Source organism: Neovison vison, chromosome 7, assembly GCF_020171115.1.
Source record: "Neovison vison isolate M4711 chromosome 7, ASM_NN_V1, whole genome shotgun sequence".
Taxonomy (NCBI): Eukaryota; Metazoa; Chordata; class Mammalia; order Carnivora; family Mustelidae; genus Neogale; species Neogale vison.
This window is the reverse complement of record NC_058097.1, coordinates 129,537,988-129,564,592: the sequence shown is the minus strand read 5'-3', so window position 1 is coordinate 129,564,592 and position 26,605 is coordinate 129,537,988. Positions and strand designations below refer to the sequence as shown.

The 26,605-nt window shown below is 40.4% G+C and overlaps 1 protein-coding gene and 1 non-coding gene across 2 annotated transcripts in view; both read right to left on the bottom strand.

Annotated features, from left to right (window-relative positions):
- MAML2 (mastermind like transcriptional coactivator 2) overlaps positions 1-26,605 on the bottom strand; it is a 346,273-nt gene that overhangs the window by 13,069 nt on the left and 306,599 nt on the right. The gene's annotated exons all lie outside the window — the stretch shown is intronic.
- LOC122914907 lies at positions 4,407-4,536 on the bottom strand. Its single transcript, XR_006385970.1, has one exon. It is a non-coding gene; the product is annotated as a small nucleolar RNA SNORA11 (small nucleolar RNA).

The following is a 26,605-nucleotide window of genomic DNA, read 5'->3' as shown; positions in this document are numbered from 1 at the left end:
AAAAGAAGAAAAATGTAGCACAGAGATCATAAGCTTAGATTCCAAACATTTTTCATCTTGTTAAGATCAAACATGTTTAAATGAGCTGGAGATCAGAGAATTGCCTTTTAAATGTAGGAGAAATAAATGTGTATTATGACAACCAAAGCCGCTGGGTTAATGACATTAGGACACTGGAAAAGTTCCCATATGTCTCTGATGGTGGAACCTCCACATTCCAGAAGGCGTTCATGGAACCTCAAAGAAAACGACCATAAAAACATACGGCAAACCTCTCAATTGCTCAGGAACAAACACATCATAAAGTAACAAGTTCTTCCTTTTCCTTAAAGCTAGCACATATCATTGTAGATCCTGTAACAGAAATTATGTTTTAATGCATATATTCAAAAGTTGCATAACCATTTTGGTCAGAAGGGGCCGAGCTTTCAGTGATAAGAAGAGAAGACCTGTGAGTTTCTGTTTTACAAACACTCTGAGACCCAGCAGGGACTTCACTTTTCAGAGACTTGTCAATTTTGCTCCCTGGTCAGGAAGTCAGGAATTTCAGTGGATCAATCAGTAAAAGAACACCCGACCGACAGTGAGAAAGTATTGATTAAAAACAACATTGTAGAATAGTGGGAATCTTGGGTATTGCTTTTCTAACTCAAGGTCTCTACGGATCTTAAGGTATTGACCCTGCAGTGCAGAAAGCTAAACCTACCCAAATGTTTTCATGAATTCCCAATGCCGTGTTCAGGCTTGTATACTGTTGGGGTTACAAGAACTCTTCCCACCTTGAAGAATGTATCTAATTAAGGAAGAAATGACATGCTTTCATGTAAAAATACAAGAAAATACAGAACCAAGTCTTAGGTATGATACAATTCCTAAGTCAAAGGTCCTCACACTTTGATGCTCTGGCCTTGCTCCAGAAATTCCGAGGGTTCCTGGTTCCTGGTCAGGAAATTCTAATACTCAGTGGTCAAAGGTATGCTCTTTGAGAAACACTGGATGATGGGAGCAATAAAACCCAACTTTCATTCCCCATCTGGACTGCATGAAGTTACAAGAGATTACAAAGATAAAGCAGCTCTCATGATGCCTGATGAGCAGTCATATACACTCCTTTTGTGGAAAGTCTCTTCTCTTTTATCTCCTTCTTTTTCTTTAGTTACCTACTATGCTAAAAAAAAGTCCACAGCCTCGAGAAATAGGCAATGTGGCCTATTCAGTAATTCCTGAAGCTACAGAGCTCACCAACTACCTCAAAAGCAAAGGGTTACAAAATAATCCTAAAGATGACCAGACACTGAGCCTTATTACAGACTAGGCACCATCCTCAGTGCATTCCATGACTGACCACATTGAATCCTCTCAACAAAACAATGAGCAGGAACTAGTATTATGTTCCCAGTTTTGCAGATGAGAAACATGAGCTCAGAGATCACACAAGTAGTTGAGAAGATGTGAAGCCAGGTCTGTCTGACTTCTGCATTCTTCCTCCATCGCTGTACCCTGTTGTCTCTCAGTTCAGACGAGACGTGCTGAGGAAAAAAGGTGCTCCTGCTTTTGAAGTGTGCAGACCCACCTGCCTGTGCAGAACGTGTTGATTGAGCACCCTCTGCACGGGGAAGCACCCTCCATCAGGCATGAGGAAGGGAGTGTGGTGGCAAGAAGGGCAGTCTGTGGGGGTTGGGAAGGGGGGCGGTCCTCCTCACCAGTTAACTAAAAATAATGGGAGCCATCTCTGAGGCAAGCACATCCTCCGTGCAGCTTTAAATAGCCATCTCCAGACACCTCTGAGTGCAATGCCCAGTTAGTTCTCTCAAAGTTAAATCCAACTTGGTTCTTGGGGGAAAAGGTTCACCCCACATGTCCTACAAGCCACTAGGGATATGGGTCTGCAGACAAACACGTGAGGGTCATTACCACGATGGCAGTGGGTGATCTGGGCATTGAGCACTCTTGCAGGGCGGGTAGAGAAGGAAGTACCTAGAGGACTGAGTGTTGAATCTTTGGTCTGCCCACACAAATGAGAGCGAAGCAGAGATCGGTACAGGGAGAAACAGGGGTGAGGAGATGGGGGGTGGGGTCAGACAAGAGTAACAATGACTGGAAGTGATGCTAGAGGACATCAAAATGAGAGAGAATATAGTGGAGGTGGTGGCTGGCCCTTCACTCTCCACCGCAACCAGAATAGAAACCCATCTGCTCTTTTCTACGATATAATAGTTTGAAGTTTAGTGCAAGAGGGTGTATGAGAAGAGGATTTTGTGTTTTAAGAAACTGGTTGATGAACATACTCAGAAATATTCAATGTGTTTTTCTTCTCAGCCTTCTTGGCCCTGTCACAGTGCACAAGATCATGAACTCTGCAGATGGGCCTGCTGGAATTCATACCCTGGTTCCATCACTCATTGGCTGAGTGATCTGGGAGATGTTAATTTACCTCCATGAGCCTCAATGTCCTTATCTGTAAATTGGGCACAATAACAGTACTGACTTTATGGGGCCGCTGTGAGAATGAGAGGAAATGATACTACGTACAGTGTTAAGCACTTAGTAATTGACGGTGGCACGTAACTGTTCACATTATTTCCACACACACAGGAGGAGTGTGTTTTCTTTGATTACTGTGAACCAAAGGAGACAGGCCTTGCAGATGGCACAAAGCTGTTCTGTGTTGACTCCAGAAATGCAGAGGTCTCAGTTACGTTGCGGAGAGTGAGCTACCGATGGACTCGGGGAATGACCTTCATCCTCTACCTGGAGACATCAGAAGAGGAGCTGGGAGTCATCCATTCTCTGATGGAAGCTCTTTTGGAAGAATGCTTCTTTCATCTGGATTAGGGGTTTGGCTCAGGGCCCTGATACATTTTTTTTCCTGGTTTTTATTTCTTAACGTCCAATTATTTATTAATAGAGCAGCAACATACACTTACTGAGTATTGTACCTTAATTTCTTTGATTGTAAAAGAGCAGTAATTATATTCATGACATAAAATCAAACCATGGGCACCTGGGTGGCTCAGTTGGTTGAGCAACTGCTTTCGGCTCAGGTCCTGATCATGGAGTTCCAGGATGGAGTCCTGCATTGGGCTCCCTGCAGAGCAGGGAGCCTGCTTCTCCCTCTAACTCTCCCCTCTTTCATGCTCTCTGTCTCTCATCCTCTCTCTCTCAAATAAATAAATAAAATCTAAATATATATATATATATATATATATATATATAAAATAAAATCAAACCAGATGAAATTTAGAACAGTTCTAGGCACTTTGTAAGTACTTGGTTACATTTTAGCAATTAACATTTTTCTTCTTTCTTCCTTTATTATTTTGTATATGGCAGAGGTGTTTTAGAAACAGTTACGTCTGTGAAGAAGCTTATGCTGTAAGCCTATGTGGATTGCAGATAACGGTGTGCTTAGCTCCCATCATATTTTATTTTTGTTTTTTCTTTTCTTAATTTTGCAACTTGAATGTAACATGGATACCAAAAATATGAAAACACAACAAAAGCAAGAAGGGCGAAGACGGCTTCCTCATGCATGCCATCTCAGATGAGCACGTTTGGAAGGTGCCCCGAGTGCTGTGTGAAGGAGTCAGGGGATGCACCCTGGCTTGGTGAGTGACTGCTGCCATTCATCAGCATTGTTGGATCTCAGGGAAGTTGGCAATCTTTCTGGTGGCATTTCTGGTCGGGACAGTGTTGCTGGTGCTGGGCCCATCTAGAATGCGGTGCTGGCCCCACCATCAGCGCCAGGGCTGACTCCAGCTCTCCCAGTGGTTCTATTGGCATGGTTGCCATTCAGACTCTACGATGGTTTCTGGCCCAGGAAGCCAAAGGAATCCTGGCCCCAGCAATTGCTAAAATCTCCATCCTCATACCATGTCAGAAGCTCTACCTGTATGTCATCCCAGAGCCACTGTCCGATCAGAGCTTCATCCCCAATGTCCGTCTGGGCCCTCATTGGGGCCCTGACATGTTCCTCAGCCATATCCACATCCATTGTCTTGAAGGCACCATCCACAGCCTTCAAGAAATGAGCCTTCCCTTCCCGGGGTCTCGGTTCTGCTGCTGGGTGAGGACTCTCGCGCGCTCATCTTGCTGGTCTGGTGGAGGACTCTCAGGCCCCAGAGGAGCTCAGACTTGGGTTGGCGGCTGCCGAGGACCATCTTGTATTCCAGGTACCTCATTGCGACATACACGTTCACGTCCAGCCGGGCAGACCTGGTGCACCAGCGGCTCCTAGGTGGCCCCTCCCCCGTTCCTGCGGGGCGTGGGTAGGGGGCTGTCCTGGGCCTCCAGCCCATGCCTCACATCTATGCTCACTCTCAGGGCTACTGCCTCCATGACTGAGGCCTTCAAAGCCTTGGGCTGCTGTTCCTATCCAGAAGCCTTGTGGAAGTGCAGGGTGGGACATGTGTAGGGTGTCTGTTCATAGGAAGGCCATGCATTTTGTGCCCCTTTTCACAGAGAGCCCAGATTCCTGTTGGGTGTGTTATAAACAGAGGAGCCATTTCTTCAGGCTACCTGCTCTGAGCACACCCCACGCTCCCATCATATTTTAAACACAAGGTGTGCCCTCCAGTGAGCCTCAGTCCCCACTATCTTTTTGTTTATTCCATCTGCCCATTTCCTTCATTTCTATTACTTGCCTGGCTCATAAAGGCATTTGAGGTTAAGATCCCTGGCTTGTCATTTATCTGGGAACCTAAGATGCACACATTGCATACCCTATGTGGGTCCTCACTCAAAATTACACAGGGAAAAAGCAATTTTTGTTAGGTGGTATGATACCTACTGGAACTCTAAGATTAAAATCTAGATCTTCTAATGCCTAATCTAGTCACCTGTGCATCCATCCATCCATCCACCCACGAATTTCGATATTTTTAATGAATACCTATTAATGAATACCTACTCTAGGCAGTTTTCTAGAGATTAAAAAATTATATAGAAAGGGGGTAAATGAAGAGAAAGAGATGGGCAGAGTGCTTAGGGTTGGCAAAATTGGTGAACTTCAAAACAATTTCCACGACAATCTGGAAAACTAGCCTCCTTTAAGATTTAGAAACGATCTATATACCAAGAAAATGCAATTACGTCTCTTTCTCTCTCTCTAATCAAACAGATGGACTGTGTTAAATTTAGTTTCATTCCTTCACAATACCAAAGAATATAAAAATAAGAGATAAGCTCTCTTTTGGAATTTTGTACAAGATTTCTGAGCCTTGAAGCTTCTGGCGCATGGGTCTTACCATGTACTCTACCATACACATTCTTTCATTGCATGATTGAAGTAATGTTTGGCTGCTGCTACATTTTTTTGCCCTTATGTTAGCTATGAAACACGAAACACCTCCTTACACAGGCTTGCTGTCATTGCCAAGATGTTGTGCAAACTTTAGTACATAAAATATTTTGAAAGAAAAATATGTTCTACTGCGTTGGCTTTGATTTCCATATTCAGCCTCATCTTTGCCTTCCGTTCAGCCCATGTAGAACTTGGCCTAATAGGAATAAATCTGGTTCTATTTCAACACTTATGGTCTCCTTAAAGCTCATGAAGACATGGTAAAAATGGCCCATCCTCAGCCTAGGGAGATGAGTGTGTGTGTGTGTGTGTGTGTGTGTGTGTGTGAGAGAGAGAGAGAGAGAGAGAATGATTTAGGCCATTTCCACTGATGCCATCTTTTATGACAGAATACCCAGTTTTCTAGACAAACTGGAGTTAAAAGGCTGATCTGGAAGCTAATAATAGCCATATGATTGGCTCAAATTATGAATTTGAATGATCTTTCATATTATGTACATGTATTTTCTCTTTCTACCTGTCAAATTATAGTATTTGATGCTAACCTACAAAATAGGCTTCTGACCCTATCCTCCTGGGATTTAATATAAATTTACATTTAATATGCACTTACAGTTTTTCACATTTGTGTGTGTGTGTGTGTATTTAAGAGTTTAAAGTCCTGTTACATTATTAGTTAAGCCACTAAGTTAGAGTGGTATGCTAGCATTGAGATATGGTTAAAGATTTTTGATCCTTCTTTTAATCCAGCACATGATGGCCAGGCCAATAAAAACATATCTGTATTCTTCTAACAACGTTCTGCCAATAATTAAGCTATGTCTTTAGAATTATTATCTTTACTCTACCTGACTCACTTATTCGACAAATATTTGTTGAGCATCTACTTTGTGTTATGCATTCTTCTAGGCGTGGATCAGAGTCCAGGCAGCTTATTGAAAAACTCTGCAGCTTGTCTATACTTTCAAGTTTTCCAATTTGACTACTGATGGAAAATTTATCTTCCCGAATGGTATCAAGGATGTTGGAAAACTATTGGTAAATCAGGTATGTGATGGCCAAAGCTGTTTGCCAAGGCAAACATGTACCTGAGTAAGTGACCATGTGTGAGGCTGATTTACACTCATCAGAAGCTGGAAACATGTTTTAATGTATGGAAATCATGGTAAAAGAATGCCTTCCCAAATTTGTTACTTTGTTGACTTAGTATCTTGTTCACAGATTAGTGTGGGAATCACTAACTCAGCAAGGAGGCAAACTATGTGTCTAGAAGACCTGGTAAAAAATTAAGGAGGCACCTGAATGCTTGTAAATGGGCACCTTTTTCTTTAGAGGATAAATGACTTGTTCTTCCTGTTATTAACTCTATTTCTCACAAAGCTGGGTTGAAGTCCTTTTGAAAAAAATCAAAATTTTACAATTAGAAATAAATTCCACTATTCTAGCCCTAGCAGCTCATTCACCAAGACCTTTTCTTTTAAAATTTCAGCGATCAAAATGTAAAGAAGTGTATGGAAAAAATCTTGTAACTTTTAGTATCAAACATCCAAGGACAGGCCGAGCCACTGGGTCTTACTTTGATAAAATATCTTTGAAAGTCGTGCTTAATATGGGAGAGATCTTTTAAAAAGATGTTAAATAATAAAAATGCTGCAATTAACACTTTGATTTAATGGAATACAAAGGCTCTGTCAAGTAGGATTAATTTTAGCAAAAAGTAAAATAGAGTCCAGTCAGATATGTCCTCAAGCAGCAAACAAAAATATCCCTGGTTTCATGAGAGTATGTTGAGATATTAGGACTCATTGAACTCAGCCATTTTTACTGTTAAAACAGTTCTTTGGACTGAACAGTATGCCATAGTTAGTTTCACAAAGCAAGCAAAGTTACCAGGCAGGTATTGTTCTCTTAATATTAAAAAAAAAAAAAAAAAAAAAAAAAAAAAAAAACCCACACACACACAAAAAAAACCCTCTAAAAAATATTTGTCTTCTTCTGGGCATCTGGGTAAAATAGCTCTCTGTTTTTCTTATTTTGGAAGGGGGATATATAATGATTTTTTTTTTCCCCACAAAAATGAAGTAATGTAAGTTACTTGGGATCCATGGGAGTATTTTGGCGTGGGATGACTGCCCTTTCTTTTTCTTGGCTTCCAGAGCTAGGCATCTGCAATTTGCAAAACAAATTCAAGATAAAGTACCCAGCTGGGCAAGTTTGTACAGTAGATCTCATAAACTAGTTTGCTATTCAATCAATCTTTCTTCCCTCCCTTCTCTCTTTCCCTCTTCTTTCCCTGTCTCAATGAACTAACTACTCAACTGTTCCTTCAGGCTATTCATCTTCTGAACTGTCTACTTATGAGGCCATTTATTTATCTCTATGCCTGAGAAACAAGTTGCCTGAACTGTTTCAGATCCCCTGCAAGCTGGAAGCCCCACTAAGTTATTTATTGGGAGCACAGACAGTGAGGTGGTTGTGTGGGGCTAAAAGAATCAAACAGTTCATGTCTTTCACGACAATAATGACAACAAAACAATTATCAGGAAATTGTCCAAGAAGCAACTTCCCAAAATGAAAGACTGAAGGGATGAAACACTCTTGTCTTCAGGCTGTCCATCTTCCATTTCAAGGATCCACAAACTCTGGTATGACCGGCCAAACCCAGGTTGCCACCTTTCCTGATAAACACAGTTCTAGCGGATCATAGCCACGCATGCACATTTCCGCATTGTCTGGGTCATACCACAGAGCTGCCTTCCTCACAGAGCTAAAGAGCTGTGGTGGAGCCCTTATGGCCCACAAGGCCTAAAATATTTACCAGTTGGCCCTTCCTGGAAAAAATTTCCTGACCTTTGCCCTATTTGGCTCTACTGGTCGAGGAATACTTATGTGAAATTGATAAAATGCCTTCAAGAAAGTACCCAGCAATCCTTGGAAGGGACTGGTGAGTTGGGAATGAGAAATAGCTATCTCGAGATCTGTTTTAATCGCCCTCCACTCCAGCCACCATTACAAACTGTGGCAACTGAAAACCATCTAGCTTCATCTTCCAGAAGACACTGCCCAGAAAGGTTAACAAAATGACTTGCATGAGGTCACAGACTTAACTAAAAGATGAAGAACACATATCCAAATCCAGGAAAATGTATTAAGGAGAGACCAATGGAACAAAATCTATCTTCCTAGGAGAACTGTAGCTGGTCTGACTGAACTGGCTTGTTGGGGGTAAGGGGTGGGGTAGGGAAAAAGGTGGAAAGGCAAAACATGCAAACACAGAAGATTGTATTTGGGTGAGTATTTTTCTTTGTTCTTTGCAATTACGAATAGTAGCTGCCTTTTCCTTCTATTCAATAGGGTTTTTTTTGTTGTTTCTTTTTGTTTGTTTGTTTGTTTTTTGCTTGCTTAGAATCTCCTCCTTCACCTCACAGGGAAACCATGATCACATGTTTATAATCTGTTTGGTTCGAAAGATCAGAATGAATTTTGTGGTCACTGTGCAGTTCATCCTTCAGATGTTACCAAATTTTCAAGTCACCAGGACACTGCATCTATTCTTAGCCTCTGCAGTGGACACTTATTATGGGTTGGCATGGAAGACCAGTTCCATGAGCAAGGAAGCAGCATTTAGGTGGGAGAGTGGCCAGGAACAAAACGTCAGTGGGTCAGGGTGGAGTGGGAAGAGTTTGGTAACTCAGGGGAAGGAATGAGAAATTTTTCTTAAAAGAGAAACTCTTTAACTTTAGAAGGGCTCTTTGTGGCGACCTGAAATTTCTGCTCTGTAAGTTAGCTTCTAGCTTTCTGTCCCCAGAGCAGTGGTTTCCAACTTTTCTTTGGATAACACAGTTCTTTGAGGGTTTCACAAAGCTATGGATTCTGCCTCTCTTCCCTTCCCCCCAAGTACACATACAACTAACAATTTTGTCTACACTTTCAGGGAGTTTACACATTTTCTAAACATCCACAGACCACCCATTGACCTCAGGTTGAGAACTCCACCTCCTCCTCCTCAAAGGTTAGTGTTTATGAAAGTAATGAAATGATTTTCCACTTGGATATGTCCTCTACACTGCACTCCCTGCTTAGAACTATCCATGGCTCCTCTCAGTCTTTGGAATCAAGTCTAGCTCCTGAAAATGGCGGAAAAGGCCCTCCATGATGTGGCCTCTGCATCTGTCCCCAGTTTCACCTCTCAATATATGCCTTCTTCACTCTATCCTAGAGTGATATTAACCTACTTGCAATTCCTCAAACTCAAAGAAGCTCCTTCTCCTCTGCACTTTCGCATTTGCTTACATCTCTGCCTGGAGTCCTCTTCCTCTGCTTCTCCTTACCAAAGGATCCCTCATTCTTTCTAGGCTCAGTTCAGATGTCCTGTTTTCAGGAAGTCTTCTCTGGCCTCCCAGCACTGTCTGGTGCCCTTCTCTGTGCTTCCATAACAGTTGGTACTGGTTCCTAAAATTAGGAACCATTTTTTTCCCTATATCACAACCCTTTTTGCTTATTATCTACCTCCCATTATAAGAGCTTAGAAGGCTGGGATGTTCATCATGTTTTTCCCAGTATACAGCAGACTCTCCATACGTGTGTGTGTATGTGTGTTTATTTAATAAATAAATACATAGATAAACGAAGAAGCCACATGAAGTAGAAAATTGGGTCAGAATATTCTGCTTTCAGGCACATGGGATAAAAATGCTAGCTCTTTTCAAAGGCAACTGGAAAGCCAATGTAGGACAGAAAGGCAAAAGTTGAGCAACACTGTTGAATCCAGTGTTGTTTTTCTTGGGATACCACTTTAGAATGGCCCACAGCGTAAAGGATATTCTAGAAAGGAAAGGAGCTAGTGTTGAGCAATGATGGAGAGCATGATGATGATTATGATGATGATAATGGTGGTGGTGGGTAGTAGATATGTTGGAAGGCAGGAAGAAAGCACACCACTGGAGTATAATTTCTACCAGTAGTTATCATTTTTTGAAAGCTATGCACGAGCCCCTGTGTTAAGGACTTGACATTTGTTATCTCATCTAATCTCTTCAACAATTCTGGTTTTTTTTTTTTCCCAATTTATTTATTTTCAGAAAAACAGTATTCATTATTTTTTCACCACACCCAGTGCTCCATGCAAGCTGTGCCCTCTATAATACCCACCACCTGGTACCCCAACCTCCCACCCCCCCGCCACTTCAAACCCCTCAGACTGTTTTTCAGAGTCCATAGTCTCTCATGGTTCACCTCCCCTTCCAATTTACCCAAATTCCCTACTCCTCTCTAACGCCCCTTGTCCTCCATGCTATTGGTTATGCTCCACAAATGAGTGAAACCATATGATAATTGACTCTCTCTGCTTGACTTATTTCACTCAGCATAATCTCTTCCAGTCCCGTCCATGTTGCTACAAAAGTTGGATATTCGTCCTTTCTGATGGAGGCATAATACTCCATAGTGTATATGGACCACATCTTTCTTATCCATTTATCCGTTGAAGGGCATCTTGGTTCTTTCCATAGTTTGGCGACCGTGGCCATTGCTGCTATAAACATTGGGGTACAGATGGCCCTTCTTTTCACGACATCTGTATCTTTGGGGTAAATACCCAGGAGTGCAATTGCAGGGTCGTAGGGAAGCTCTATTTTTAATTTCTTGAGGAATCTCCACACTGTTCTCCAAAGAGGCTGCACCAACTTGCATTCCCACCAACAGTGGAAGAGGGTTCCCCTTTCTCCACATCCTCTCCAACACATGTTGTTTCCTGTTTTGTTAATTTTGGCCATTCTAACTGGTGTAAGGTGATATCTCAATGTGGTTTTAATTTGAATCTCCCTGAGGGCTAATGATGATGAGCATTTTTTCATGTGTCTGATAATTATCCCCATTTCAAGATGAGGATATAGGTTAAGAAATTTGTCTTTTTTAAAAAACATATGCCTTTAAAATGCAAAGAACCCCAAAGGTTTAATAGAATAAGGTAATTGGCAAAATATTTTAAAAATACCTCTCTGTTCTAAAAGCAATTTGAGTGGGTAGGCAGCAATAGTGAAAAGTGAAGAATTGGATTCAAATCCAAAGTTTGCTTTCTTCCCACTTGTTTGGGTGTAATAATATGTTCCTCACTCCTACCTCAACAAATGGCAAAAAGTAAGTGAATTGCTTAGTATAGTAGTATCTGGCATGCAACAGACTTGAAATAAATGTTAATATCTTCTCTTAAGTAAATCTGATATTTACTGAATATCAAACACACACATTAAGGTACTGGACTAAACACAATGTAATTTCTGATCATCAGATAGTGAGGACAGCATGCTGTTTATAATAATACCAGCAATAAACCAACAAGCAATAATTATCCAGGAATGTACTCAGTCACTTGAGCTTCACAATAGCCAAGCATTTCACCACTGCCTCCACCAATTAAAAAAAGATTAGGGAATTGGGTAACTTTATCTTTTGTTGAGCCTATTCTATAACTCATATTGCTATTAATACCTTCCTCTTCTCCCTTCGGTATAATATGTAACAACATTAGGCTTATAACTCTTCCATAAAAAAACATTCATTTCAGGAGTGCCTGGGTGGCTCAGTGGGTTAAAACCTCTGCCTTCGCCTCAGGTCATGATCCCAGGGTCCTGGGATCAAGCCCAGCATCGGGCTCTCTGCTCAGCGGGGAGCCTGCTTCCCTCCTCCCCCGCCTGACTCTGCGTACTTGTGATCTCTGTCTGTCAAATAAATAAATAAAATCTTTAAAAAAAAAAAACCCACCTCGAATGCAAGTTGGTGCAGCCACTTTGGAGAACAGTGTGGAGATTCCTTAAGAAATTAAAAATAGAGCTTCCCTATGACCCTGCAATTGCACTACTGGGTATTTACCCCAAAGATACAGATGCAGTGAAAAGAAGGGCCATCTGTACCTCAATGTTTATGGGGCAATGGCCACGGTTGCCAAACTGTGGAAAGAACCAAGATGCCCTTCAACGGACGAATGGATAAGGAAGATGTGGTCCATATACACTATGGAGTATTATGCCTCCATCAGAAAGGATGAATACCCAACTTTTGTAGCAACATGGACAGGACTGGAAGAGATTATGCTGAGTGAAATAAGTCAAGCAGAGAGAGTCAATTATCATATGGTTTCACTTATTTGTGGAGCATAACAAATAGCATGGAGGACATGGGGAGATGGACAGGAGAAGGGAGTTGAGGGAAATTGGAAGGGGAGATGAACCATGAGAGACTATGGACTCTGAAAAACAATCTGAGGGTTTTGAAGGGGTTGGGGGGGTGGGGGAGCCAGGTGGTGGGTATTAAGGAGGGCACGTATTTCATGGAGCACTTGGTGTGGTGCATAAACAATGAATTCTGTTACGCTGAAAAGAAATAAAAAAAATTATGTGACACAAATATGCTGTAAAAATAAATTAATTTTAATTATAATATACATATGTTGAAAGAAAAAGTGTAGAAAGAGACCTATTATAGATACCTAAATCAAAGGAAGACAGGGCCCCTGAGTGACTCAGTTGGTTAAACAGCCAGATCTTGATTTTGGCTCAGGTCATGATCTCATGGGTTGTAAGATCAAGCCCTGAGTCAGGCTCCCCACTCTGAGTGGTGTCTGCATGGAATTCTCTGCCTCTCCTTCTACATTTCCTCTGCTTATGCTCTCTCTCTCTCTCAAATAAATAAAACTTTAAAAAAAAAAAGAAAAAAAAAACCAAGAACCCCTCCCCCCAAAATAAAACAAAATAAACAAAGAAACCCATTCATTTCAAAGGGACATACATTAGGAACCGGTTTTCTACCCTAAAATTGTGCTCTTCCTCTAGAAGTGTTTGGAAGGTGTTATGGTTTTGGATGAGATACATATCAACATTTTCTGTTCTCACTGAAAGTGAAGGCCACACAGTAAACAAGTAGTAACGGAGAAGGAAGAAGGGGTAAGTAACACCACAATTCAGAAGGCAGGAAATACTGTTTAAACGGCTGGTTCTTAAATCAAAATGATGTCCAAATTATACACAAAACAAATCTGGAATTTTTACAAATTAATTTCCCTAGGGGGCTTCTTTTTTTTTTTTTTTTTTTTTTAAAGATTTTATTTATTTATTTGACAGGCAGCGATTACAAGTAGGCCAAGAGGCAGGCAGAGAGAAGGAGGAAGCAGGCTCCCTGCTGAGCAGAGAGCCTGATGCCCGGCTAGATCCCAGGACCCTGGGATCAGGACCTGAGCCGAAGGCAGAGGCTTTAACCCACTGAGCCACCCACGCGCCCCTCCCTAGGGGGCTTCTAATACTTGGGAAGGAATGTAAGATTTTTCCTTTGGAAATAATAAAAAAAAAATACAGAATTTTGACTCTAGAATTTCACTTCAATGAAAATGTTATTGACTACTTTGAGCTTCTTATCTCTTTAAGATAGAGAATGAGAAAGCTAAGGAGATTGTCTCATGTCTCCTGTGGTATCCCATGACAAAACACTGTAATGATGAAAAATGTAACCTCTGTAGTCAAAATGCCTAGGTTTAAATATTTCCTCCATGACTTACTAATTGTTCTCAAGCAAGTTATAAAAGTCTCTATGTCTCAGTTTCTCCTCTGTTCAGGGGCAAATAATACTGCTTTCCTCATGTAATTGGTGTATGGCTTAAATAAAATTAAGTAGGTAAAATATGCAGCAGTCTTTGGCTCTTGGGAGGTATGCAAGAGAAGTTAGCATTTCTTTGAAACTATGGTTTTCTTTGACAATTTTTCCTGACATTATTTCATTGCTTCTTGTAGGAATCTGGTTCATGTGACCTGTGAACCTTGCTAATGCTGTAGTCTTCTCTTTTAACTTCTCTAGGCCTTATTGTCTTCAATGTTAAGATATGGAAGTTAGATTATAAACTCTAAATTCCATTCTAGTGCTAAAATTATTGAAATTCTACTTTTATTGAATCAAGCTAACAATAAATACACTGTCATGAAGTAATTCAATTTCTCTTTTTCATCGAGTCTACAATGCAATTTAACAACATGATGTGCTATGGTTTTGCCACTATAATGTATAAATGCTGGATTGATCTGGTTGGGGGTGAGAAGCAGGAAATCACACTGGCTATTTTCTTCTAAAGTGACTGAAGTAAGCAAAAATTGAGGTTTGGGGATGGGAATATTGCGAAAATTCAACCTTAATTCTGTATCTCTTCATATACCTCAGTGTGGAAGGCACAACATAGAAGTACAAAGCTTTGCTAATAACATTGGACTTTCCTAAACTGATTCTGTAAAGTCTGTTTTTGTTTCTGATTCTGAAAAAAAATCTACAAAACATTCTGCTAGAGGTAATTTTTATGTTTTGACTACACATTATGGCTAAAATATACAAAATATATTAACGTACAAAGTAGCCCACATATTCTAACATATCTCTTCTTAAGAGAAATGCGAGAATACCTTGATGATTGCAGGTTATCTACTAAATATAGAAATCTGGAGGCACTGACACAATATAGTGACTGTGGCCAATATCTTCGAATGTGTCCATCTACTCTAATGTAACATGATTAGCTATTTTTGAATATATTATTATAATGACCACAAAGGACATTTAAAAAGGAGCCATCTGTTCTCTGTTAAATGTAGCCCTGAAGTCTCCCTTGGATTAGCAAAGCAAGCCACTAAATACTTCAGTGGGACTTCAAAAAAGCTGAGTTCTCCCTAAGACTCACTAAAGATGAACTTCAAAAGATCAGAGGTTTCAATTGGACCAATTCCCAGAAAATCAGGTTATTTACCAAATCTTATTTATGCAAACTATACAAACACATTTTGATCTGCAGAGTACCAAAATGATGTTTTAGAAAAATGATAACCTTAAGTGAAAAGTCCACTGTGGAAAAGAAGAGGAAGGTCAACTTTCTTTGGTTTGATTATCTGTCTACATTGATCAAATCAGCTATACAACTACTACCAGATCTGCTGCTACTTTAGGGATATAAGTCTAGAAAGAAGGTACTTAAAAATGTTAATTCTGTTGAGTAGTAAGATTAAGGATGTCTTAAACACACACACACAAAACACACACACAGTATTTTGACTTCTCTGTGTCTGTTTGGATTATGAGACGGTGGAGACTACTAGAATATTTTTAGACATTGATCACTTTTTATGACATTTTTTTCATTTACAAGGATTTCTAGGATAACCTTGGGTTCATAAGCTGAACCCATCAATTCATCTGAATAGAGATTTCAGAATTAGTCAGATCTGTCTTGGCACTCTCCAATATTGATGACTGCTGTTGCTTGAGTTCTAATCATGTCTGGCATTTATCTTTATTATAGAATATATCAGTTATTTGTTTACATGTATATTTTCTCTTACTACACTATTATTACTTCAAAAACATGGACTTGTTTTTTCATCTATGCATTTCTACTTGCACACATAAACCTGACATAAAATAGACACTTGGAATATATTTGTTGTTAAATAAATAATAAGTAACTACTTGAAAATCAGATAAACTTAATCTGTAAGATGATTTGCAATTATTTAGGTGTTACTAAGAAAGTAATCTATATATCGAAAGTTTTCAGTGAAATGACAAGTGTCAATATCAAACATCATACAAAATGCCTCACATAAGAATAGTTATTATCATTTGTCAGTTAAAGATACTATACAAGTCTTTTTGTTTCTAATTAAAACCTTGAACTTAAATTTAGCACATACAGAGTTCTGTGAACTTTTAAACTTTTTTTTTCCCTCAGCAATCTGAGTAGGTTGATTGTATTGGATTCTGTTACTTGTAACTGGAAACAGATCCTTGATTTGAACATAACTGTCCAGCGATTTTTCAATTGGGTAAACATTTGTGGCTTATGTTCCTAACGGCTGATCAGGAGAGAATGCATGAGGGGAGACTGATATATTGTACCGTTACCAGTGTTTACACGATTTTGTGTTTTCCAGATCCATGTAGATATACATCTGGGACTGGAACAGCTCTTCCTTCAGCTGCTGGCTGCATCCAACTAACAGTTCATTTAGTATTTATCTGAGCATTTCTGAGTATTTAAATCAAAACTCTGATGACATTTGAGTGAATCGGATTCCCTTTATAATTTAACACTATTGTTATCTAGCCATCCGGGTAAGAAAAAAAGGTTCACAAATATAATTTTTAAATTTTCTAGCCTGTTCACAAACTTAAAAGAATGTGGGCCAAGTATGTGAAATGTCACAATACTGGGTATGGTGGAGACTTAAACCCTGCCAACTATCTTCTTTGCCTACAATATTACCAAATAATTGGCTTGAAAATGTTACTTAACTAAGCAAATTAACTGAATCAAACGGTTGTTTTTGGTAAAACACAGCTTGATTATGTTTTCTAAGGACTTGATTTACCTGATGGATTTTTAGTTGAAGTTCATCATATTTATTTAATCCTTGCCAGGTCTCTCTCTCTCTCTCTCTCTTTAACTTAAGAGAGAGAGAGATTAAGAGAGTTCAAGCAGGGGGAGCAAGCAGAGGGAGAGGGAAAAGAAGCAGGGAGCCGGATATGTGGCTTGAACCCAGGACCCTGGGATCATGACCTGAGCCAAAGGCAGACACTTAACCAACTGAGTCACCCAGGTGTCCCAGTATTCCATCTGCGATTAAATTAATCAATATTTTGGGGCGCCTGAGTGGCTCAGTGGGTTAAAGCCGCTGCCTTCAGCTCTGGTCATGATCCCAGGTCCTGGGATCGAGCCCTGCATCGGGCTCTCTGCTCAGCAGGGAGCCTGCTTCCTCCTCTCTCTCTGCCTGCCTCTCTGCTTACTCGTGGTCTCTGTCTGTCAAATAAATAAATAAAATATTTAAATTAATTAATTAATTAATTAATCAATATTTTGAGGGTTAATTAAGCTAAAGTATTTTGAGCTCTTTAGAAACAGAATAACATTGGTAGATGCTATGTTAACATACAAACTGACCAGCTATAGAGACCATAAAAAGGTAGGGCAATTCAGTTCCTCTAAAAGAAATAAATAGCCCACTCAATGCTGAAGATGGCCTCCTCATGGACAGCAGTTCTTCTATCCCCTAATGCTACAACTTTTCCTTTACTTCTCAATTAAATCTGAATATTTTCTCTCACACATTTTTTATTCTACCTGAATCAATCAATCAATCAATCAATTAATTAATTTTGGCAGTTGGGTTCATGGTTTTCTCCTAGGTAATACACCATTCATTCATATAGCCTGCTATACAGCTTTCCATAACAAAAAGATAGTAATGTTTGGATCTAACCTGGTATTTGTTTGCAAAAGCAAGTGAGATGATCACTGTCTTTAGGAGGAAAAGCAATACATTTGGATGATGTAGTTTATTTTGGTAATTGGACCATGTTGATCACTTACAAAGAGGGGCTATTGGTATGTGGAGGATAACTTTTAGCGAACTTAACATCAGTGGAACTAAGTTGGGTACTTACCACTACACTGGTCTTTAGAAGGTAGAAGAAAACGGGGGCATTGATATACGATCCCTTCATGGCTTAGGGAAGCCATGAAAAGTGCGGTAATTTACCTGTAAGCATCTGTTACAGTGAAGGAAGGCTGCAGTGTTTCTATTTAAATGCAAATAATAATTCACATTGTTGTATAGAGAGTGATTTATTTCAATGTGTTCTTTCCGCCAGGATTTTAGGCTAGCCGCTAGAAATACTGTCCAAGGACGTCTGTTCAAGGCTCTCCCATACAGCATGGTCAAGTATTCCTTAACATTTCTATCTATCTACGGTCAAGGATAAAAAAAAACAATCAGGCCTACCAGGATTTATAAAGCATGGCTTATTAACGGATATGCCTTAGAGGGTTGCGGTTCCATGAATGGACTCGGGAACTGTCTGTAGCCCTGGAGATGGTCTAGTTACTGCAGACTGTTAATATGTCTTAAATGACCAAGCCACTTATAATAATCAGTATCACTGTAAACTCCTGGTTTCTGTCTTATTTTAGGATATTTCCTTATTGTAACCTCCGCAGATAAATACCGTGGTCAGAGAACATTCACAGCCATATCTTTCATCACAAGTGGATATGTCTATAAATGCAGAGGTGAAATTATGAAAACCGGTGTTTATAAGTTATATACTGTGACTGTTTTGCCAAGCAAGCTGGATTTCTATTTAGAGATGTAAATAAAAGCGGGATTTCCTGTTTGGGGCGATTTAGAGCAAATCTACTGAGAGATACAGAGATAGACCAAAACGGCTTTCCCAGGCCCCTGGCTGCCACGTTGACAGGCAGGGCACATTCTGGAGAGGCAGTTTCCTGGGTTATACGAGATCATTTCTGGTATTGGCAGAATATTCAGTTATCCACAGACTCCACACAGGATGCTGACAGGGGCCCCATTCTAGATTGCTAGAGGTCCAGCAGTCCCTACTCAACTTCCCTGATTATACTGCGGATGAGTTCTGAGGAACAGGGAAAAAAGGAAGAAAGAAGAAGGACCTGTAATATTTTGAGCCAAATAATTATTATAGAAGATGTAAATCTGGAGGAAAATCTCTTCTTGCAGATATCAAAAAATTATAGCAGGCTTTATTTGATAGAGAGAAATCTTTCTGGCTAGGGGGTAGTAGCGGGTAGTAGGTATCATCAACATCGACATCGATACCATCGACGGTGATGGGATCACCGACAGTTTTAGTTCTTCTTATCTTTCAGTTCTTCCACAGAAAGATATATTTTAGAAGCCATTTTATGATAATGATGCAGTGACGTTTATAAGAATTTTAGAGTTTTTTAAGGTCACATCAACCCAGAAGAATAATCTTTTATGTTTAAAAATAGTGTTTTTTCCTCCTTTAAAATGTCCCATTGATCTTTTTATAGCAATAAAATAAAGATTCAAAAACGATTACACAGAAGTCCATAAGCCGGCTAGTCAATAACAGAATAAGTGGGATTTTTTTCCCTTAGCCTTCAGAAAGATGCCAATACACACTTCAGCCTCACATGATTTGGTGGTTAAGGATTTGGTTTGCAAAGCATGATACAATATTTTATTTATAGAAGTCAAAAGGAACAGTAACAGGCCTTTAAATTTTTTGATTTCCAAAGATCTGTGTTTGTCAAAAAGAGAAGGTGTCGGGGGGGGGGGCTGGGGGGAGGGGAGAGTCTCTGTACCATCACTACCATAAAATCTACTTCCATCTCTTTCTTTTATTGTTAAACTTTCTCAAAATTATTTTGCTAAAATCTAAGATGCCAAGAGTTAGCCGATCCCAACCCTTGGATATTTGTCCTATATTTTGGGGCTAGAGCAACGCTCTGGAAACAGAATGTCCAGAGCCTCTTGTTCAAGCACCACTAGCAGGCACTGTGAGAGCACTTTCATTCTAGTGTGTTTGACTGGGGCAAACCGGGAACAGAGGCTTACATCAACTGAGGATCAGTGCACACCATCTCATAGCAACAGACACCAAAACAGTCCCTCATTACAAGCCTTGTCCGACAATCAAGTCTTTAACGAGAACAAAGGTTGACAGTGATTAATCATTAAGCAGTTCCTTGTTCCTTGATGCACGTGTTCTCAGCAGCCTCCTGCAGAGGCCGTCTGGCATACTTCCTGTCCCCGTGCTCCACTGTGCCATGTCTGAAGGGACACCCAGGCAGCCTACTCACTATTTTAATTTCAAATGCTACAAACATCTACAGAGTTTCTATGTGCACATGTCTTGACTTTTATTCTGAGCCTGGCAGACTCTGAATGGATATAGGCAGTGAGAACATAATAAGCCCTTAACTCCCCATCTGCTTACTAGATTATGTTCAAAGACCGTATAAGAAATTGATTAAACACTGTTTTCTAGAATAAACCTTTGAAATCTGTTTGTTTCCTTAAGCAACGCAAGACGTTGATGTAATTTTCTTGTGCTGCGTATGTAAGATACCTTCACTAATGCTTCTACCTAAAAAGCTTCAATGCTGACAAGGCACCGTGCTTTAAAACACAATAAAATATTTTCAGAAATCCTCTTTCGAATAATTCTGTTTCACAAAGCAACAGATTTCACGAAGTAATGGATTCGTAATGTTAACTGACACTGTCATCATTTTATTCAAGGCTCTCTTTTGTTGTGTGTTTTTAATTAGTTGACGAGGTACTATTTATCTATTTTAGCTGGTTATGCAATGGTATAGGTATTCAGCTTAATAGGCTGCCTTGGAGGTTCTGTTTTTTTTTTTTTTTCCTCTTTTAACATGGAAATGGAACTGTGAATAACACTACGTTACCTATGAACTAGGAGGTCAGGTGAGGAGGGAAGAGTAGCCATGAAACACAGGTTTCAAGGAGGTGAGGGGCAAGGGTTAATGGAAATGGCATCAACAAAATTACCAAGGGAAGGCAGTTAACAAGAGATACATTGTTTTTCAACAACAAATATCACTTCTGACAATAACAACAACAACAAAAGCCAAAGTGGGATCATCCTAATGACACTTTCCAAACCAGTCAGAATTAACTAATGGCCAGTTATTCAAGAAGATTTTAAGTAGTATGTCAACAATAGAAAAAGTAAAGCATGAAATCCAATCACAGATATGCAACATACAATTCTTCCAGGGTATTCCACATTTTAGCGTACAGTTGTAATGTTTTTAAACTGAATTATATTCACTAGGGAAGGGCAAATGACAATGACATTCCGCAAACAAAAAGACCACCTTATTATTGGTAGCTAAGCCCTTCACCCAAATGTATGTGACAGGGATGACATAATGGCTGCTGACTCATGTTAAGATGAAAGCAGCCTGTTAGAAAGCCCCATTCAGAAAATGAACATCTTTTAACTGGAGCCTCCTGGGATCAACATTTAAAACTAACAATAGTGAACTCTGAACTGGGAAGGAAAGCAATGAGGGACTACGGGAGGAAAGCCGAGATGGAGCTGAGACGGTCTTAGACGACCTTCTTATCAACCAACAGATCGCTTTAACTCGATTCAACTTGCAGTCATCTACTCTAACTGGTTCTACATTTCTCTGGAGTTAGGGTGAATGGGTCTAGGGTAAATGGAGTTAGGGTCTTTATCTCACACAAATTACTTCTAAAACACAATATTTGGCTTCCACTGCTCTGCTCATCCTCAATCTTACTCCAATTAGAAGCTAAGCTTGTAAACTTTAGGGGCTTATGTCAAGATCTTAGGGCAAATACCAACATCAATTATAAATTAAGGGACTCTAAAACTGTGTGTGGATGGCATGGGATATTAGAGCAGTTTTGAAATCACAGGGTACGCAAATTTCAAAGAAATTCTGTATATGTTTATTTGAGTCATTATCCATAAGTAACAATAGTAGGTATCAGGTGTTGGGAACTCATCATGCATCAGTCACTCTGTGGCTCACTTTATGTAATATCACTTTTCATAACCGCAACAACCTTCTCTGAGAGCCCTATTAGCATTCCCATTTTTTAAAAAAGATTTTATTTCTTATTTGAGAGACAGAAAGTGTGCATGAGAGAGCATAAGCCTGGGGTGGGTAGAGGCAGAGGGATAAACAGACTCCCCACTGAATAGGGAGCCCGATGTGGGGCTCGATCCCAGGACCCTAGGATCATGACCTGAGCCCAAGGCAGACGCTTAACAACTGAGCCACCCAGGCGCCCCAATATTGCCATTTTATAGATGAGAGGACTGACATTTAGAGATGTTAAATAATTCATTGAGATAGTAAGCAATGGAGCCAAAATTCTAACTCAGGCAGCCTGCCTTCTGAGCCCTGCTATACTATTAGTATAAGAAATAAAACGACCAACTCAGCCAGAGCATATACTATAGGCACATAACATGGGAATGGAAAGTAATGTAGTCCAGTGCAACGAGCGTACGATTTGAAGATAAAGGGCCTGTATTTGATAATGGAGTAACATGACATAAAGTTGCCTCATTTTTCTGAACTTCAGGGTCCTCGTCTGGAAAAGTAGTATGATGCTTAATTCCCAGTTTTGTATATTAGATATTATACGTAAAAAAGCATTTTGTAAACGCGGTACTTCAGTTGGCAAAAATAAAAGCATGAAGCTGCAGACACATTTTCTACTGAACCGATCCAATAAATGTGGAAGAGCAAAGAACAATAACATGAAAGTGTTAAGAAGGAAAAAAAAAAAAAAGTAAAGCCAATTTCACGGAAGCGTATTAGCTAAGACCCTTGTGCATCAAAATGTGTAGAAGACACCCTTATACTGCAGAGAAGACATAAACCAAAGTGAACTGAAAAAGAAGTTAATTTTCAGCAGGCGTGACGGCCTCGCTGTTAAGAATGTAGATTTTGTATTTAGAGCTCAGTGTAAAACCTGGGCAAGTCGCTCAAGTCTTAAGATCTCTGTTTTTCTCATTAGTGAAATGGAGATCGTGAATGTAGGGATTAGAGGAGATAAGGCATGTGAAGTGCTTCATATTAACAAGGCTCAGTTAATACTGGTGCCTATTATAAATATTATTTAACTTCTCCTGTCATTACAGTTTAAAAGGAAGAATACAATTTCAGGAGAGGTCGGCACAGAGACAACGTTTGTGGCTTCCAGAGCCCTAACAAAGGAGGTGAAGTCAGGCAGTTCCTAGGGAACACATACACAGCATTTGGGGCTGCCTTTAAGTATATCATCACGTTGATTCCGAAGTCCTTTTGCTCAAGAGTTAATTTTACTAAAACTTGGCCCCAATGGTAAGCTCTTATCAGTACTTCAGACTGGGTGTCTCTGTCTCTATAGACAGACGTCATGTCATTCCATGAAACGCTGTACTTCAACTTACTAGGGGAACGTGGAGCCACTGTCTGAGGAGGTCTGAGAATAGATGCTGCTTATGCATATGGGTGGGGTCAGAGACATAGTTCCTGTTGGAAGGGGCAGAGAGCTACAGCCTGAAGGAGAAGGGAGAAGGAGGCTAGACGGTGGATCTGGAGATCCATCTGGATCTGATCTGGAGATCAGAGCCACTGGGACCACCCTGCTCTTCCCAGGGGCAGGAAGCTGCCTGGTGATCACATTATCACATTTCCTTCCACATCAGGTTCAGGACCCTCAATAGACGTGATGCTCCTCTGCCAACCTTCTTACATCTGGCTCCTGCTGATGTGTTGAATTTCTCCCTCCCTAAGTCTGAAGGGAGCATGCACCATCCTAACGGACAAAGATACGCAGATTTGAGGAGGTACACTAACTGTGGGGATGTAAGAAACTATGATAATGTTTTACAAGGGCTTGTGGAAAAAAGAAGGCTCCTTGTGTCCATTCAGATACAGATACCCTGAATGCCCTTCATGCACATTTGCATGGAATTATGGGCTTTAGAACAGAAGGAAAAGGGTAGATCCACTGTACACTGTTAGTATCCTGAAAAAGCTGAAAAAGAAGAAAAGACTATACCTTTGATTTAGAATGTTTTCCAATTACAATACAGAGCCAGAAGACCAAAGCCAAACATTTTAAGGAAAAGATTGGTTTAAAGAGCTAAAAAATAAAAGTGGGGGTTGAGGTGGGGTGGGAAAGAGCCCATCGAAATGTTTCCAGTTGTCCTTTCTTGTGATACAATGGGAACCATATAAAATTTACAATTTCTGGAAACAATACTAAGCTGTAGTAATTTTTTAAAAGATTTTATTTATTTATTGGAATGTGAGAGAGAGCCCACCAGAGAAAGAGCTGGTGGTGGGGGAAGGGGCAGAGGAAGAAGGAGAAGCAGACTCCGCGACCTAGTAGGAAGCCCGAGGCAGCTGGATCCCAGGAACCAGGATCACGACCTGAGTGTGGAAGGCACTCTTAACCAACTGAGCCACCAGGCACCCCAAGCTGTAGTAATTTTTAAAATACTTTAGTAAGATGAAACATATGAGAAGTAACCAGTAATAACAATATAATAGTGATAACAATAATCAACAGGTACTGAGGGCTCGTTAAGACTGAGGCATATTACTAAGCAATCGAAAGTCATTATCCTGCTTAATCTTCACAAGTCTTATACATCTATGGGTATAATTTGTTATTCTGTGCGCCCCCTGCTTCACGGATGAGGAAAATGAGGCTTTTAGAGAAGTCAAGTAAATTGCACAATACCCCTCAGTTAGTAAATGGTAAACTGACATCCAGTTAATGGACAGGTGTGTCTTGGTTTTTATATAGCCCCTGATCTGGAAAATTAATAAAATCTTTAAAAATGGAACTATACTCTGAGATTAGGAGAATATGAGAATGGGTATCTCTTCTTTCTTTCCTTCCTGCCTTCCTCCCTCCTGCTCCTCCTTCCTTCATTCCTTTTCTCCTTTCGAAAAGTATATTTTGAGCTCCTACTATCATAAATTGGGGTTTCAGCAGTAAATGAAACAGAGTCATGGCCCTCATGAAGCAGACATTTCAGTGTAGAAAGACAGGTAATAAACAGATGAATAAAGAATATATCACATGATGATGCATGTTACAGAGAAAGAGAAAGCAGGACCGGGGCATAGGCTATGCGGGAGGTACGGGTCTGAGGGGCAGGGTGATCAGAGAAGACATCTGGGATAAGATGACGCTTGACATTTGGAGTGAAGGGATAGCTGGAGGAATTCCTGAAGTCTTGAGGTGGGAGCATGTTCGGCATGTCTGCAGCAAGACCAGTAGACTCACGTGGCCGCTGTTGAGGAGGGAAGGGTGGCGGTGGTCGTGGAGGGGCGGGTGATCCTGGAGAGCCTTGTATGCAATAGTCGGAATTTTAACTTTGACTTTGAGAAATATAGAAAGACAGTGGGTGATTCTGAGCAGAGAGGTGACATGATCTGATTTGTTTTAAAGATCAGCTATGTTTGCACGGGAAAGGGAGACCAGTATGGCAGTGGGGATAACCACCTCTGGGTAGAGAGAGGTTTGGACCAGAGCGGTCCCCGTGGGGAGTGGCTGGGTGTCAGACAGGCTCAGTGGCAGAGCCAGCAAAGTTCATCAGTGGATGGGATGTGGACAGAGGAAGAAAGGCATCAAGGGCAAGTCGAAGATTTTTGGTCTGAGCAAAGGCAGGTACAGCATGATAATTTTCTGAAATGGGGAAGACTGAAACATAGTTTTGCTTTGTTTTTGGTTTTGAGGGGGAGAGTGAGAGGGTTGGAGGTAAAGAATTTAACTTGGCATATGTCAAGGTTGAGATGCTTCACACAACCAAGTGTAACTGTCAGGCAACCTGATCTATGAGTCTGGTGTTCAGGAGAGAGATCCAGGCTGAAAATATACATCTGTGGGTTGTCAGCACAGAGGAGATATTTCAAGCCATGAATTTGCATGTTATCACCTAGGGATTGGGTATAGATGAAGAATAGAGGTCCAAAGACTGACCTCCTGGCACCCGATTGTTTAGAACCAGTAGACGAAGGAGAAACCTGCGGAAGAGACCTGGGTCCATAAGACAGTGATGTCACAAGAGCCATGTGAGAGAAGGGTGTCAAGAAGAGAGTGATCCAGAGGATCAGCATTGCTAAGTCATGGAAGATGACGGTTGAGGACTGACAACGGGAATGGACAACAGACAGCACTGCTGGCTTTGTCAAGTACTATTTCATTGGAAATCTAGAGACAAAAACCTGATTGGAATGGGCTTGAAATAGAATGAGAAGAGAAGTGGGTTTTTGGAGATCACTTTCAAGGAGCACTGCTGTAAAGCGGGGCAAGAAGTGGAGAAGTAGCAGAATGAAATGTGGAGGGTTTTTGTTTGTTTCGGGTTATATGCTTATGTAAATGATTTAGAGGAAAAATGGCAAATGCTTTAGTAAAGCAAACTCTTACTCTTATTTCATCTGCTTCAAAATATATGTGGTTTAGTATGTTGGTTTTGCTTATACAGCAAATAATATCACTAATAAGTATTACTGGTGAAGTTATAATAGTCTTTACTTATCATCCTGAGCATAGCAATCATTTTGAATATATTCTCTATAGGGTTTGGTCTATACTACCTTTGCGACAGAAAGCTTCTTCACCTAGAGGTCTTCTGGGTGGAAATGCGAGGGATGTGTTCCAAAAATCACAGACAAGCAAACTACAGTTAAAGCCACATTATGGACAAATGCTATGGAAAGAATTAACCATTCACTCAGTTCAGATATAACTCTTGGCCTAGTAAATTTTATCTGGGCTATGGTAACTCAACTCTCTGAGTCCTATAAAAACACACTTGAATTGCCCATTACAGCTCCTTCAGCAGAGAAAGACTAACAGCCACAATAGTACTAATACTGTGGACGTGGAACCAGACTCTCAGCAGGCAGTAGTGGATTGGCAC